This window comes from Anguilla rostrata, chromosome 17 (genome assembly GCF_018555375.3).
Source record: "Anguilla rostrata isolate EN2019 chromosome 17, ASM1855537v3, whole genome shotgun sequence".
NCBI classification, from domain to species: Eukaryota; Metazoa; Chordata; class Actinopteri; order Anguilliformes; family Anguillidae; genus Anguilla; species Anguilla rostrata.
The window spans coordinates 17,148,719-17,164,804 of record NC_057949.1 but is presented as its reverse complement, the minus strand read 5'-3'; the positions used below and the strand labels follow the sequence as shown (position 1 = coordinate 17,164,804).

Here is a 16,086-nt window from a genome sequence, read left to right as displayed (position 1 = left end):
CACTAAAGTGCAATGAGACCACAAAAGAAAGTTCTTGAAGGAATATCTCAGGTAAAACAAAAACAATGAAAGTTTTTTTTTTCTTTAATAAATGATGAAAAATGTGTAGATACGACCATTGTTCACTCATGCTTCTTTCTGCTTCGGATCTGAAGCCGTGTTCTGTGTTCTGCATTTGATTTGTGTAATCTCTCTCTCTCTCTCTGTCTCTCTCCCTCTCTCTCTCTTCTCTCTCTCGCTCTCTCTCCCTCTCTCTGTCTCTCTCTCGCTCTCTCTCCCTCTCTCTCTCTTTCTCTCGCTCTCCCTCCCTCTCTCTCTCTCTCTCTCCTGTCTCCTTCTGTTCTCTTTCTCGCCTCTCCTCCTCTCTCTTTTCTCCGTCTCTCATTCCTTGTTTCTCTTTCCTCTCTTCCTCTCTTTTCTCTCCGCCTCTCATTCCTGTTCTCTTTTTTTCTTTCTCATCTTGTCGCTGGTTCAAAGAGGGGGTGTTGCCGTGTTGCACACTGAACCTGGGAAATGATTGGGTCATTTTGGGAGAAATATTTGAGCAAATGACATCCGTAGATGCTAATATGCGATGCGAGTAGTCTTGTTATGTGTGCGATTTTCTTTTTTTATCCACTTGACACTCAGCACTATCATTTTCTCGATCTAGCAGTTCTGTACCTCACTCCAAATTGCATGGCTTTCAGCAAGTCAAATGCATCAGTCACTAATATTTAAAAAAGAAAATAAGATATATACATATATATCTGTATGCATGTGATTCTTGCCAACTAGAGTCTAAAGGACGTGTATGTGTGTATGCATGCTTGTGGGCGTGCGTGTGTGTGTATGGTGAGTGTGTGTGTGTGTGTGTGTGTGTTTGTCTGGGGACGTACTGCAAACTGATGGTGTGCCACTGAGCACTCGCTCCAAAAAGCGTTTCCTGGGAGACGTGCGCAGGAGGCAGGATTTCCCCAGCCAATCAGAGCGTCCCCAGCACGTGGCGCGTAGGGGAGACGGCAGAGCGCGACGTGGGAAGCGGCCGCGTAGCGAGCGCTCCGCCGTCTCTGGCCCGGCCCGTATTTGGGGGAAGGGTGCGGCGTTTACGGGGTCTTAATGTTGTCGCGTTGGGAGATTCGGGGGAAAGGGGCACGCCGCCGTGCCCCACCCTACGCCGTCGCGGGACGTCCTGAGTTTCCACCAGTCCTGCCAATCACGAAGACCTGTCAAATTCACCAACCCCCCCCACACCGCCCTCACCCCACCCCACCACACCCTGCCCCACTCCACCAAATCTACAGTCATGCGCTGCTCTGCCCTGATGATAGCTTACTGTAACAACAGTGAGTGTAAGAACAGCAGTAAGTACACATGCTTCAGTTAACTTCAGAAACAGGCAATAATAGACGGTGGGTCTCTCTCCTCCGCTGGCCACTGCTCGCCACCGGCCCTTAGGGGTGCAGTTCATAAACGTGCCACTTGGGGGCTCCTTCACAAATTCAACCTCCTTACTACAAAACGGATTATACTTTGTGGGTACTCTGACATCTCTAACTAGCGGGAGGTTCGACGCCTTTTGGTTCTCTGTGTTCCAGAGTGTGTTGTGTAATTAAGAGTTCCTGTGTGTGTGTGTGTATGTACGTGTGTGTATGTGCTGTTGATGTTTGCGAGCTGCTCCCTCTTACAGCGAAGCACCTTTTGAGGCCATGCACCGAGATGGATGTCTCTGAAAGCAGGGACCACAACACAGCCAGCAGTCTGGAAGCTACTTGGGTTTTTTTTTTTTCTTTCTCCTTTCCTTTCTACTGCGGAATGGGACCAATAATGCACAGAAAGGCCAGGGCTGCGTGTGTGTGTGTGTGTGTGTGTGCGTGCAATTCATGCCTGCAATCTGCACTGTGCATGGGGGCTTCGCTTTAATGGAATCAGAATGGCTTTCAGTTTGTAAATAGAATCCAGGCCTTTAGGACGGTGAAATCTCTCGTGCTTTCTCCTACGCTGCTGTCCGTCTCAGGGCTCCCTGTTCCCCAGTAAAGGAGAGGGTTTGTTTAGTCTCGCTGCCGTTGGCTGGAAACGTTCTGCCGTCCCATTGGGCTGCGTTATTTATCGCGGAGCGAGCGATTGAAGGCCGTTTAGCTGGCTGCCATTCTGCCGGGGCTGGACATGCAGATTTCATCCCCCCCGGCTCCCCCCTCCATGATTCAGACGAGGACAGAAGCGGGCGGGGCCACGGCGGGTTTCGGAGCGACCGGGAAAGAGCGGCGGTTGCCCGGGAGGCGGGCGGGGAGAGGCGGAGCCGTGCCAGCGGCGACCTGGCCGTGCTCGGCCGCCATCGTGCCAGCACGCCATTTTCCCCGGCGTAAATTCACAAGTGTGAGCGTGCCAGCCAGACCGCTCCAGAGCGCTCTGATTTACTGAGATCTGCGGGGGCGTGGCTAAGATTGTGTGTGTGTGTGTGTGTGTGTGTGTGTGAGACAGAGGAAGGGCAGTGAGAATTTGTAAATCTGTGTGTGTGTGTGTGTGTGTGTGTGTGTGTGTGTGAGACGGAGGAAGGGCAGTGAGTTTGTGTGTGAGATTGTGTGTGTGTGTGTGAGTGTGTGTGTGTGAGACAGAGGGAGGGAAGAGAGTTTGTGCGTGTGATTGTGTGTGTGTGTGTGTGTGTGAGACAGAGGGAGGGCAGAGAGTTTGTGTGAATCAGTGCGATTGTGCCTTTGTGTGTTGGCACGGTTCTTGGCTGGCCTGCTTTGGTGGAGGTGTTTAATATCCTGTTCACGCCAGGCGCAGTGAAATCGGGGAGTTATAGAACAGGAACATGAGGACCGGTGGCAGATTATTTTTCCCTGTTCCCTTCTCCGCGGTCCCCGGGCGTTCCGTGCCTCCGCAGATGGCCGCGTGCCTGCTGAGGTGTTGCAGGACACGGGCCGCACGTCTGTGCGGACGCGCCACGCATGTTACACGCGCTACACGTCGCTCTGAAACCAGGATTGGCTCCCGAGGCGCGGTTAGTGTGGCGGATGGTGAGAATGTTGACAGCAAGGAATAGTCAGTGACAATTAGCGGTGGCAATATTACCGGAATTTAGTATCGAGTGATCTTGTATCTTATCCTGTTAGCAGTCTTTTTTTTCCAAACCAGACCAAAATGGCCTTCAAGGTATATAAGTCTTAGGAATGCTTAGATTGATTGAATGATTGTTTGATGCTCAGATTAACTTTGCTTGCATATCATTCAGGGAAAGATTTACTTTAATATTCTTAGCATAGTGAACATGAAAATGTGATCTAATATATCTAGACAGCAAGGAATGTAAATATATTTAAAAAGATATATTAACACAGATTAGTATTATATATGAATAAATAAATTCTATATCCACAAATATATATGCAGTGTTTGGGGAGAAAACGGGTTTGTTGGTCGAATTGTCTCAGGATAGGATGCAAGACCTCAAAAGGTGCGTTCCTGTTTTTGACTGTGTGTGTGTGTGTGTGTGTGTGTATGTGGTTATGTGCATTCACTTCACAAGCCGGTTCACGCGGTTCAGCATTGTGGTGCCGTATATTCCCAGTGTACCTGAACGGATTACGCCTGCACCTTTCAAACTCCTTCAACTTCAGTGAAAAGGTAGCAAAAAGAAAAGAGACTCGCATGACTTTTTCATTGGGAAACTGCAAGTGGATGACTGTTGGGCGAATCGGACGCGCGGCGGATGAGACGCTGAGACCATGCGCAGAATATGCACCGGGGGTGAACTGAAAGCCCCACTGGCCTGCCCAGGTTTACCAAAGCCTGTATCGTAGAGAGTGTTCTCCACCAAGTGCTGACTGACGGGATTTTGTCAAAGCTTTGCCGTCACTGTTCTTGGGCTTGTGCACCAGTGCTGGGGTAAAGACTGTACTCTTCTTCTGTGTGGTAGTCTTGTACCTGATGCCTGTACTTATATCCACTGTTCAGAGCTTGTAGATTTCCTCAGACCTTCAGTGTTCACCCTGAGCAGGCCGGAGTAGCCGCGCCGCCGGCGTGGCGGCAGGCTAGCACCTGGCCTCTCGTACGGTGTCTGCGGACAGGTGTGGCCACTCTCTGGTCCAAGCGGTTCTTGTGTCACGTACCGTTTATATACTTTTACTGTCTTTTTTTTCCTCCGAGGCAGTTTTTTTTAAAACAGGATATGAACCCACTGATCTGTGTGTTTGTAGTTACAGATTTCAGTAGATTTCAAATGTTTTACATCAACCCAGAACTGAAAATAAAGGAACTTAACAAATTATACTACTGCGGTTCATATTTTTAAGGACTTACTTTTGTATCACTCTTCCGTCTGAGTTCTCTGCTTCACTGTGACCTCAGAGACTTCTGGGAAAAGAGGGTGTGTCCTGCAGTGTTGCTCAGGGGTCATGACCTCTGGGGAGATCAGGTCAGAACAAACCAACCAAGCAATAGAACACCAACCCCATACCAACCTCAGTACTGGAAAGGGTTTCCAAAGCTAACACATAGCAGCATCCTCACCGCGTCTCTTTAAGATTGCCATGTAGCAAGATGGATATGTGTTAGCAGGCCTGACACCAGGGCATACATCTGACAGCAATACTCAACTAGCCTTCCTCTTGTGAACACAGTATCTCAGAAACAACTGGAAAACACAGAGAACTTCAGTCTTACCAACAGGACAGTGACTTCCTCGCATAATCTTCCTAGTGGTCCGTCTAACATCAGAGCTGTGCTCACCTCGTGGAGCATGTGATTCAACGCTGAGCAGGGTTTAGGATCGAGCACACCAGCCAAGCCACACACACACACACACACCCCTGCAAGGTGGGAGGACAGGTCAAACTAATACAGGTTAGACGAAGGAAAGGTACATGTAAACCCTGGGCAAAGGATGTCTACAATAATATGAAATCCTTCAAACTACAGCCCCACTCCCCTCACCCCAGCTATATACACACCCTCTCTTCCTCCTCAGCAATGCCCCCCGCCCCCCCAGCAGAAACCCAGTGGTTGGTGTGATGTCAGGTTTTTTGTGGTGGGTTGCTAACATGGTCCAGACAATCAGCGTGTTTGTACGTGTCAATCTGTGATTTTCCAATCTTGTCATTGTCAGGACTTTAAAGGAAGATATTTTTTATGGTAATTGTCGCTGGTCTATTTTACTATATATTTATGTAATAAATATGTGACTAAAATTACATCCTAGACTCCCTCGTCTGTTTTGACATTTCCCTCTGTCTCTCCCACTCTCTCAGCCTGTGCTCCTGCTTTGATTTATACCCATCCCCCTTTTTTGGCTTCTGGACCTCATCCTGTTGCGTGTGTGTGTGTATATGCGTGTGTGTGTTTGTGTGTGTGTGTGTGTGTGTGCACACCACCTGGCTGGATCCTTCTAGAATGTGTCAGACCATTTGCACTGGAGGGGGCAGTTCTGTAAATGAAGCATTGTTCAAATTTGTGATGTCATCATTATGATAAGAATATGTATGTACACTGTACACATATTTTATTTAAGAAAGAGAGGGGTGATGTGAAAATGGCAGGCAGGGATTGTGTACAGCCTTCAGAGTAATGATGGGAGGGTGAGGATTTGCAATCCCCCATGGGTGGAGAGCTATAATGAACTATTCATCACTCGACCAATCAAGGCAGTATTTCTCTCCATAGCGAGACACAATGATTGGCCCACATCAATGAGCATATGATGGTTCCTCCCTTCTTGGGATTTGTGAAGCCTTACATTCCCATCACTGCTTTGGATCTCACGTAGAAGCACATGCACTCATATATATGCTTATACACACACACACACGCAGCACCAAGCACAAATACAGCATGGTTGATGTCAGGGAATTGGGTCTTGCCTGTGCACTTCAGACTGGAGGTTTCTCCCCAAGATACGCTCATTTGAATTTCTTTGGTTTTATTTGCTTGACTGGTAAGCGATCTGTGATTTGCGTTTCAGATTTACGCTCAATAAAACTTTTGTAACGTCCCAGGCATGTTTTCTACTTTTCTGTGGACTCTGTTGTTCGTGGGTTTTTTTAAATTTAATTTAATTTTTTAACTTTTGTTCAAATAAAATGGTCTCATTTTGGCTCCATTGGCTACATTTCACTCTGTGGAGCAAAGCTTGAGTGGGGGAGGCGGGGAGGGGGGCAGAAGGGATTATTATTCTGCTCAAAGATTCTGGTAGAACTTTCTGGTAAACTCAATGTGCTGAGGGGTGCAAGGGAAATCTGAATGGACCCTGAAGTAGCTGGACGACTGTAATTCTGTGCCTGGGCTACTGTATAAACATACAATGATGCATTCTGAAGCCTTCTTTACGATGGAATCAACGCAGAAATTTGCCAAACTGTAGAAATGTATATCAGTGTATACATACACACTGCAAAAAAAAAACAAAAAAATGTAGAAATCTCATGGGTGAGCCCTAGCTGCTGTTCTGCTAAGACTGTCACCTTCCTCACTTCATAAATGCGCAGCAGTATTGATTTTGTTGAGCGGTTCTCAACATATTTCTCTGCCGTCGGGGTCTCCTCTCTCCTAATCAGATGAGCCCACCCGCCTCCTCGCGGGAATCGATTTCTTGGTCCGCGCCGATCGACAGACCGGCGGATATCAGCACAGGGCAGGTCCGGCGAGTTCAGCAGGCGGGTGGGGGTGGAGGGGGATCCAGAGCGGGCGGAGGCGTGGTCCAAGGGCTTCCCGGCCCCGCCACGTGAGGAGAGAGAGCCGTCGGCCTCTGCTTTCTGCGGGTCAAAGTGAGAGCGTGGGTCCCTCTAGTGGTAGAAGGCTAGAACAGCTACTCCTGCAGAGCTTAAAGTCTGCTTGGTTACATGGGCTAGGGGAAGGGCATTTAGACAGGATCCATTGTCTGTTCACATTCCCTGTGAGCTCAGGTCCAGCTAGAAGCAAACGGCAGGAGTATCTCTCTAGTTTTAACAATTTGTATCGATGTACCCTGTTGCATTGTGTCTATTTAATAATTTTTATCTGCATTCTCTAATGCTTCTTTTTAGCGTGATTATGTGATCCAAACTGTTTGTAGACACAACACATGCAAGGGGCTTATTAAGGAAAACTGAATGGATACAAAGAGGCTGTTTCCCCATTGAGAATCCTCTCCCCCCCCGCCTAGAGAGCATGTTCTGTGTGCACTTCATGTGCCGGAGAGGTTGTTGTGGAGGCAGTGATGTCACAAAGGCAGCTTTCCCCTCCGCCAATCCCCACTCTGTTCTCCTGTCTCAGACCCCGCCCCTCCCCTCACTCTCTCTGTGCTCCGTTCGAACAGGAATTTTCCACTCAAAAGCAGACAGACGAGCAAACATTAACCATACAGCTGTGCAGCCATCTCCCGTGCACAGTCCAAACACACACACACACACACACACACACATTTATATATGTGCAGCTGAGCCTCTGAAATGCACAGACACATTTAGCCTTTCTTCAGAAAATAGCATGAGAACCGCTGCTGCTGGTGCACCCCCGTTCCAGCAAAATGAATTTTTGTACAGCTGAATACACCCCTCAGCTTTCCACCAAGACATAAGCAAGCAAAGGAAGTCCAGCACACTTCCAAAAAGTCCACAGCCTACAACTGTGATCTTTAACGCGTCTTTGTGGGGACGTAGGGCTTGTAAATGTCTGCCCAGGCACGCTCACGACAGATGTTCAGGAAGTGCTCTGGTACCTGCGTGCCCCGCCCTTTAAAAAGAGCCCCCTGGAGAAGCCCTATCTTGCCATCCACCCCCACCCCCCCAATCCCCCCACCCTCCCCACCACCACTGTCTGAAACGTGTGTGCAGTCTGATAGACTCGCTCAACTGCATTGAACACGATGTCCTGGACTCACACGCACGAAAGCTTCTTACGTAACCAGGACCCTCTCTCTCGCTCACGGCGTGTCCTCCATTCCACTCCGACGGGTCAGGTGAGGACAGAGAGGGGGGGTGATCAGGGGGCCTCCAACAAGCCCCCCGCCCCCCCCCGCCCTCGGGCAGCGGGGTAGTGAGCTAGGGGGTTATAGATTTGGAGAGGGAAAGAGGGGGGTAGAACCTGGGAAAAAATAAGGGTGGAGGAAAAGAGGGCATGGAGGTCCTGGGGAGAAGAAAGAGCGGTTCTCATAATGGGGACAGAGATGGAGAGCAGGGGGAGATGGATAAAAGCGAGAGAGAGAGAGGGAGGGAGGGCCTTATAGATGGATCTGTTAAGCAAGATAAATAAATAAGTAAGAAAGCCCACCATGCTCTATTAATCAAATTTACACAGCTGTAAACCTCCGAAGGAAAGGGGGGGAGGGGGGGTGAAAGGAGCAGATTCAGTCGCCTCGGAAACAGCGAGGATTGAGAGGCGTGACGTTAGCGAATGGCCGTTTGAGGATAGGGGATGGGAACGTATGGGGGATGTAACGGGCTGTTTTTGCATGGAGGCGAGAGTGGCGATGGGGGAGTGGGGTGGGGGGTGGTTTCCTAGCAGCAGGGAGCCCTGGGATTGGTCCAGCGCTCTGCGGGGGGTTGTGTGGGGACAGCCGCCCTCGTCTGCGTGCATCACATCCTCGTCCCGGCCTGGTTCCCGCCATGCCACGGGGATTGGGGGGGTGAGGGTGACGGTGGGGGTGGGGGTGGGGGGGGTGCGACGCAGGCCTCTCCTCTCAGCCGTAAAGGTCACTTCCTAATCAGCCTATAGCCAACACAGAGCCCATCGCTAACTGACTGCGTTCCAGCATCCTCTGTGCTCTGTAATTGCTCTGCGAACGAAAAAACTGCTATTTGCAGCATTAAATCAATGCATCCCGAAATGGTGACACAAATGGGTTGTTGTGATTCTGACCCAGATGTGCATGTGCATGATTTTTTTAAGCCTGTTAATTTTAGTTTTTCTAGTTAACTTTTTTTTTTAACCCAATACAATGGGTGTCTGGGTGTGTAAGTCCATTCAGGTCCCCACAGAGTCTCCACTGTTGACAAGAGATCTGCATCTGTGTTAAAAGCGACCAGTCCAGGGGTCAGCATTTCAGAAATTGTGTGTATTGCCGGAACTCTGGTCCTTTTGACCTGAGATGTCAGAGGTGAGGCCTAAGACTAACGATGTGGTTGAAAAATGATGTCTCACATCTGAGATCTTTTACTTTCACAGTCAACGGCCACTCCTGTTCACTGCTCAGCCAGCTGCACAGGTCCCATAAGTGCATATACGTGAACCGCAGTCATATGTGCATTAGTGAGTATTGAAGAGAAGTCATATGTGCATTGGTGAGTATTGAACAGGAGTCATATGTGCAGAGGTGAGTATTGAACAGGAGTCATATGTGCATTGGTGAGTATTGAAGAGAAGTCATATGTGCATTGGTGAGTATTGAACAGGAGTCATATGTGCATTGGTGATTATTGCACAGGACTTGTGCATAGGTGAGTATTGCACAGGAGGCATATGCATGACACTGCTATGGTACCCTTAACAAATGTATCCAACCCGAATTGCTTCAGTGAATATTGTGCTGCTCACAGGGATTGCTATCAGTTATGGGCCACCCTTTGTGACTTCCAGCCACAGAGGACACAGGCAAAATCTGAATATAATTCCTCTCCACAGGGTACATCCCAGAAATGAGAGATGCTACTTTTAGCTGGAGGGGCTGTCCAGGATCCCTTAACTCTTCTCTGTTGAGCCAGCAAGATACAGTACAGAGACTCAGACATTTACTTTGGAGAGTGAGTGTCAAAATTGTGGGTGTGGCACCTGGTTGTTTCCTAGGGGGACCCAACCCTGGTCCTGATGAGCAGCAGGGTCGGTTGCTTTTTGTTTTCACCTTAAAATCAGCTAACAGTTCAGGTCCAAGGAAGCAGGTGAGGTGAGTTAACCCTGTAATAAACTCCTTTAATTGGTGTATTAGGTTCTGAGTGACAACCAAAACCAGCTGTCTCTATAGCCCTCCAGGGCCGGGGTTGAGAACCCCTGATCTAGGCAGTTAACCCAATTGCTTCAGTAAACATTCAGCTGTTTAAACAGATAACATGCAAAACATGAGCCAAAGTACACAGGTAGCCCAGGGTGAGGGTGGGCGCTAAGCAAATATGTCAGACAAAGTGTCTTTGTATCACTTCCTCTCTCAGCTGCAGAGCTTTGAGTGGGGTCCTCGCGCTGGGGAAGGGAAGCTCTGAGTCCAAACTGCCAATCATGCATCAGCACAACACTCCCAGCATCCTCCTCTCCTTCGGCTGCTTTTGAGAAGGAACAAACAGCAACACGCCGTGAAATTATTGTCTGTATTCAATAAAAGCTTGTCCTTAAAGTTTGTACTTAGAAGAAACTCAAAAGTTGCATTTGGTAATCGGTGAACTCACCAAATTACGTTTGTGTGGAAAAAACAAAAGCATATTGCATTGTTAGCCAGAGTTATGGACAAATATGGACTGAATCCAAGCATATGTTGATGTTGTATAATTTTATTGATAGGCCACATTGATATAATAAATGAATTAATCGTTGCATTTATATAGAACCTTTCTGAACACTCAAAGTGCTTTACAGTGTATAATATATACATTCAAATATGGATACTCATATTTGATATGCAAAGGTGTGCAAACGTGGATTCTGAGCACAGAATCAGCAAAGTCACGCAGTGTGGTTAACACAATAAAGTCAGTGCAAGAGTACGGTGAGCGGACTGCAATACCACCACCGTGCCCCAGAGAAATGCTTTTAAGTCTGTATTACTGTGGAGAAAGTCCAGCTGTAGAGATGGACAGGAAAACATAAAACATAAGCACTGTCTGTATGCCTGCCAAGAAAATGTTCAGATTGTTTCGGCTCAGTAAGAAAGAGAAGAGGATTTACGGTTGCAAGTTTTTACGTTGTTATTTTCATCATTTTTTGGAGACGTTTTTTTGTCCGTAAGTAATTAGGCATTGGCACTCAGCTTGAATTCAGTTTGCTGGAAGGCACGCTTATAATGACCCGTGATGTCATCAGCATGTCATATTTATTATTTAAGATCTTTCAACGAGGATACAGAGGGTCTGTTTCAGCTGGGACTGAAAGACGCTCAGGAGACTGACGCCAAGGCCAACTGCTATTCCACACTGATAGTCACTTCTCTACACTGCTGTGCATAGTTAAGATGCCAGGGTCTTTTTGTCTTGTGTCCTGTGTCTTATTTCTCAGTTTCCTGATTTCACGGCTTTGAGTACAGTTTTCTGCCATTTCAAAAAACAAAACAAAAAAAAGACAATGTAGCCTTTTTTTTTTACTTTAAAATTGATTATTATATTTAACTGAATTAGTGGCAACATGATTAAGAAATTCTCTTATGAATGCTGATGCTTACATTTACTTACACCTCATTTTAGAAATCGTTGAGGTAAATGTCTTTCCTCTGTTCTTGAATCTGGCCAGTCTTCTGATTCATACCAACATTTGGGGAGCTATGAATCACTGCTAGGCGCAGCTGTTACTAATAAACAAGAAGAAACGGAAAACATAAGGCTGTGTTTGACCTGCCTTCCCTTATTAAAATTAAACAAACTGGAGGTAATGTCATGCTGTGGCCATGCCAATGGGTTCAGTGCATGAGTCATATTGGCTATGGGGCCAATTCTGGCTGGGAGCTGCACTGACTGTGGGGAATGGCTTCAAGAAAAATAGTCAATGTAGCTTACATCAGCAGTTAGCACACGTGTTCTGCCTTTGCCCTGATCATATACATTTTGCCAAAACCTGCATCGCATCTCTTTACCCCAACCTGAATCATAGCGCCATCCGGAATGTAAAACAGTCGGGAGAGGGCATAAATAAATTAATAACCTGCTCCACAATTGTTCTACCCCCCCCCCCCCCCGGGCCTTTATCTTTTTGATGCATTAAAAGAATGCCCTAGCGTTCCATGTGCTCCTCCCTGTGATATCATCTGCAAAATGAGGAGGGAAGAATTTCCGTCAAAAAAGTACATTGACATTGCATGGGCACCACCTCGTGGTTGTAATTAAGAAGTGCACCTAGTAACAGTAATGAATGCTGAACTGTCCCCATATATCGCGCCAACCATATCAAGCCACTGGCTATTTGCATGCCTAGTCTTTTTAAAGTGTCATTAGAAAACAGACCAGATCAAGATCATGTGATCTAGGAAAAACAAGTCCATTCACAGTCAGAGATTATGATGTGGTCAAAATACATTGATGTTTATGTGTTACACAAGCAGTTCATGTACTAGTCTGTAGTTTGAGGCCTATGGTTGTAGGTCCAGCCATAAGCTTCTAATCTACATCCACACCCATCAACCTTTTCAAATCTAGCATGAGCCACTAAAATTTATATATATGTATATATATATATATATAGATATATATATATATTCAAGTGTGTATTTCACAGCAAATATAATTGATATAAAGACTATACATTTTTGGCGAGAGAAGACCTAAATTTAACATTGTACGTGTTTTCTTTGACAAGTTCATTATTGGTGTGTAGAACTTAATAACACCACAACCAGATAGGTGCAGTCATATTATTACAAGCTACATACCATTGAACAATTATAAGGACCATCCGTAAGTGCGATAGCAAGTGTGATGTCATGCATCACAGCTCTGGGGGGTATTTCACGAAGCAGGATTCCTGAGTTACAGTAGCTGGATAACTGTGCAGAGTAAAACCTGGAACAGCTCTTTTTACTTCAGTCTATGTTATAGATTTGGGAGTGTTTTGGGTCTTACTCAGTGAAGTTGTCCAGCTAACTGGGTAATATTGCTTTTATGGCCTTGGTTGTGGGTGATGCCTTGAAAAAGCAATTCTGCTGCACTGTCTCAGCTCTCAGACATTACATTACAGGCATTTGGCAGACGCTCTTATCCAGAGCGACGTACAACAAAGTGTATAACCATAACCAGGAACAAGTATGACGAAACCCCTAGAGAGAAGTACCGGTCCAAGTACAGGGAACAACCGCATAGTTCAACTTGGACCCTGATGGTTAAACTGATTAACACTAACAACGAGAACGGCAACAACGCAATCTATGGAAAAATAAAAATAAAATAAATAAAATACAAGTAGTCGTTAAGACAGTTGATGCGCCAAGTCACCTATGAAACAGCTGCCTAGTTACAACCCTAAGTTTAGTCATTTACAGGGGGAAGGGAGGGATGGGGAGAGGTGCAGCCTGAAGAGGTGGGTCTTCAGTCGTCGTTTGAAATGGGTCACAGTCTCAGCTGTTCTGACTCCACAGGGAGGTCATTCCACCATCGTGGGGCCAGAACAGACAGGAGACGTGTTCTGGAAGTGCAGGTGCGAAGAGGGGGAGGTGCTAGGCGTCCTGAGGTAGCAGAACGGAGGAATCTGGCTGGCATGTAGGGTTTGAATATCTTGTGGAGGTATGCTGGGGCTGATCCCTTGACTGCCTGGTATGCTAGGACCAATGTTTTAAATTTGATGCGAGCTATAACAGGCAGCCAGTGGAGGGTAGTGAGCAGGGGAGTTACGTGGGAGTGTCTGGGGAGGTTGAAGACATGTGGATGATGTGTAATAGGAACTGACAATAAAAGACTTAACAGTTTCACTGATCGATAATGTTAAGCTAAGCATGCTAAACAATTATCAAGTGAACAACAGGAGAAATTCCCACAGGGTGTAAATGTGCTAAGCAACCATGAGCAAGTTCCTGCAATCAATGAAGGCTAGCTGTTGCCATGACAGTGATGCTGCTGTACCACACAGTTAATTTCCACATTGAAAAAAGAACATATGAGTTAATGAAGAGCAGGAAGCATTGCATTTACAAATCAGCCACAGGGCATACCCACGCTCATGTGCTGATATGAACAACCATGTTCACTTGTGGCAACTGCATTAAAACGCAAAGGCAAGGCGTTGCCTGGAAAACTAAGTGTGCTTTTACATGCAGCGCATGCATTTGGAGTGTTCTAGAGCTTGGTAAAGCTGTCCATTTCAGTTTATGTGTGGTGTCTGCACACACACTCTGAAGTGCACAGATGTGGCATTTAGCAAAACTGTAAAGGGGAAAGCCCTCCAGTAAATCCTCCTACCAAACGGACTGTGGGCCATGTACTGTTTATGTGGTAAAAACTCAATAACAGACAGTAAACAATGAAGAGTGTGTTAAAGAAATTGTGTGTGTGCTTGAATTTTGATATTCTATATTGCCGTTCACAAATTTTTCATTTGCATTATGTTAGAATATAGCAATTAGTGAAAACAAAAATTCAGTCAAAGCGTACGTTTCAAAAACACCCCTATCTAGAACTGATGCAGGTGAGCTTTCACTGGCGTGATCCATTCTTCTTCTCCCCTGGTATTGGAGAAGTCAACAGTTGCTGTGAATGCAATGGCCTGTGCAGTCTTTACACAGAATTATTATTATAACAAAATGAAATTCAGAATGCAAGAAAGAGGGTAGCCAAAGAGGGTTCGGGAACAGAGCCAAGGGCTCATTCTATAATGTACTTCTCTCAAAATATGCATCCCTTGCACATTTGTTGCGTGACTTTGCTGATATAATTTCCAGTTGGCACACTTCAGCTCTTAGCTGGAGCGAAGACAGAACTCTTTTCCCATATTGGCTTACTTTGCAGAGGAAACATGGAAACCCCAGCCTTTTTATTGTGAGGTACTGGCAACCCTACTAATCTTTTGGGAGATTTAATAAAACAGATGTGTTCCGTAAGAGCTAACGATTCCTGTGAGATTTTATAACATGTCAAGCATACAGGAGCCAAGCCTTAAATTCTGGAGAATCCCAGAACTTCCAGGAGTTGGGCCTATGTCTGGATGAGAGAGCTATCATGCGCTCTCTCTCTCTCTCTGGCATTTCGAACAGATGAATCAGGAGATTTTCTGGCAGACTGATGTTGACCGCAAAGAGCAGGCTGAACTGTAATGGGAATGATGGGTATCCATCTATTGGGGAACAACAGTTTAAGACCTGATGTCCTCCAGTTTTAAGTAACGTTACACTCGATAGCAAATACCAGGGTGGCTATTCAAAACAGGTCCTCTGCAAAGAAAAAGAAGGAAAGAAATCAATGAACATACTACTTACTACATAGAAGAAGGATAATTTGAGGCATTTTGACATGTTCATTTCAGTTCATTTATTAGGCTAATGTCACGCTTTTACCTATGAACTAGACACAAACTAACAGGCTGTTGTGGTCCTGTAGGGTTTTCACCTGATAATCTATGTTTGCATATGTTGCCTAGCAATGACTGCTCAGTCCCTGCAGCCACCATCCATAGGACCAATATATCAAGAATTGGACAGTTATCCTTGTTCCTTTTGTTTATTTGGTGGTGGCCAACGTTGTTGTCCAGGTAGATAGGTATGGAGAGAGATTAGTCTCAATATTAGTGTGTTTCATGATCCATAAATGAGACAAGTCACAAATGTTTTTCACTATCCAAAAACAAATATATCTCAGTTTGTGTTTTGTGAATTGTCATTTAAGTGAATGTGCACGGATTTATATAAATGCATAAATAACATACTTTCCCTTTTGCACAAATAGTAGCCTATGCTATGAAATGTTTAACTGCATTTGAAGATCAAATGACACGCGTGCGTTCAGTGACTTAAGTTTCCTTTTTTAATTTTACTTTTGTGAGTCTCCTGTTTTATTTATATGTTTTTTATTTTTTCAGACGTTCCTCTCGTTGTTCGTGCGCCGATTCAACACTTCACAAGCCAATTTTACATTTGGGAATGTCTTATTACAAAAAATGCACGGGAAAATTAGAAACACAATAATTGCTTTCCATATACAACGTATAGGTATTTGCAAACGGGAAAACAAATTTGTATGCATTTGTACAAACCAGTGCACATTCATTCAAATGGCAATTTGCAAGGCACAAGTTGAGAGATATTTATTTGTGGATAATGAAACACATTTTTTGTGACTGTTCTCATTTATCTAACATGACACACGCATTTGTCAATCATTTCGAGACTAACATTTCTCAATAAACCGGTAATTAGTTTGGTTGTCCCCCCCCTCCAGTTTGGTTGCATCCTAGGAACAATGACTGCCAGAAGAAGAAAACTTGCACTGGCGTCGCGTATTGCGTCTGACGTCACACCGGAAA

The 16,086-nt window shown here is 45.8% G+C and overlaps 1 long non-coding RNA gene across 1 annotated transcript; it reads left to right on the top strand.

The window, feature by feature from the left end:
* Positions 1–414: 414 nt before the first annotated feature.
* Positions 415–5,968, top strand: LOC135243603 (uncharacterized). The gene is made up of 2 exons (XR_010326694.1): positions 415–2,549; positions 2,601–5,968. It is a non-coding gene; the product is annotated as an uncharacterized LOC135243603 (long non-coding RNA).
* Positions 5,969–16,086: the final 10,118 nt, after the last annotated feature.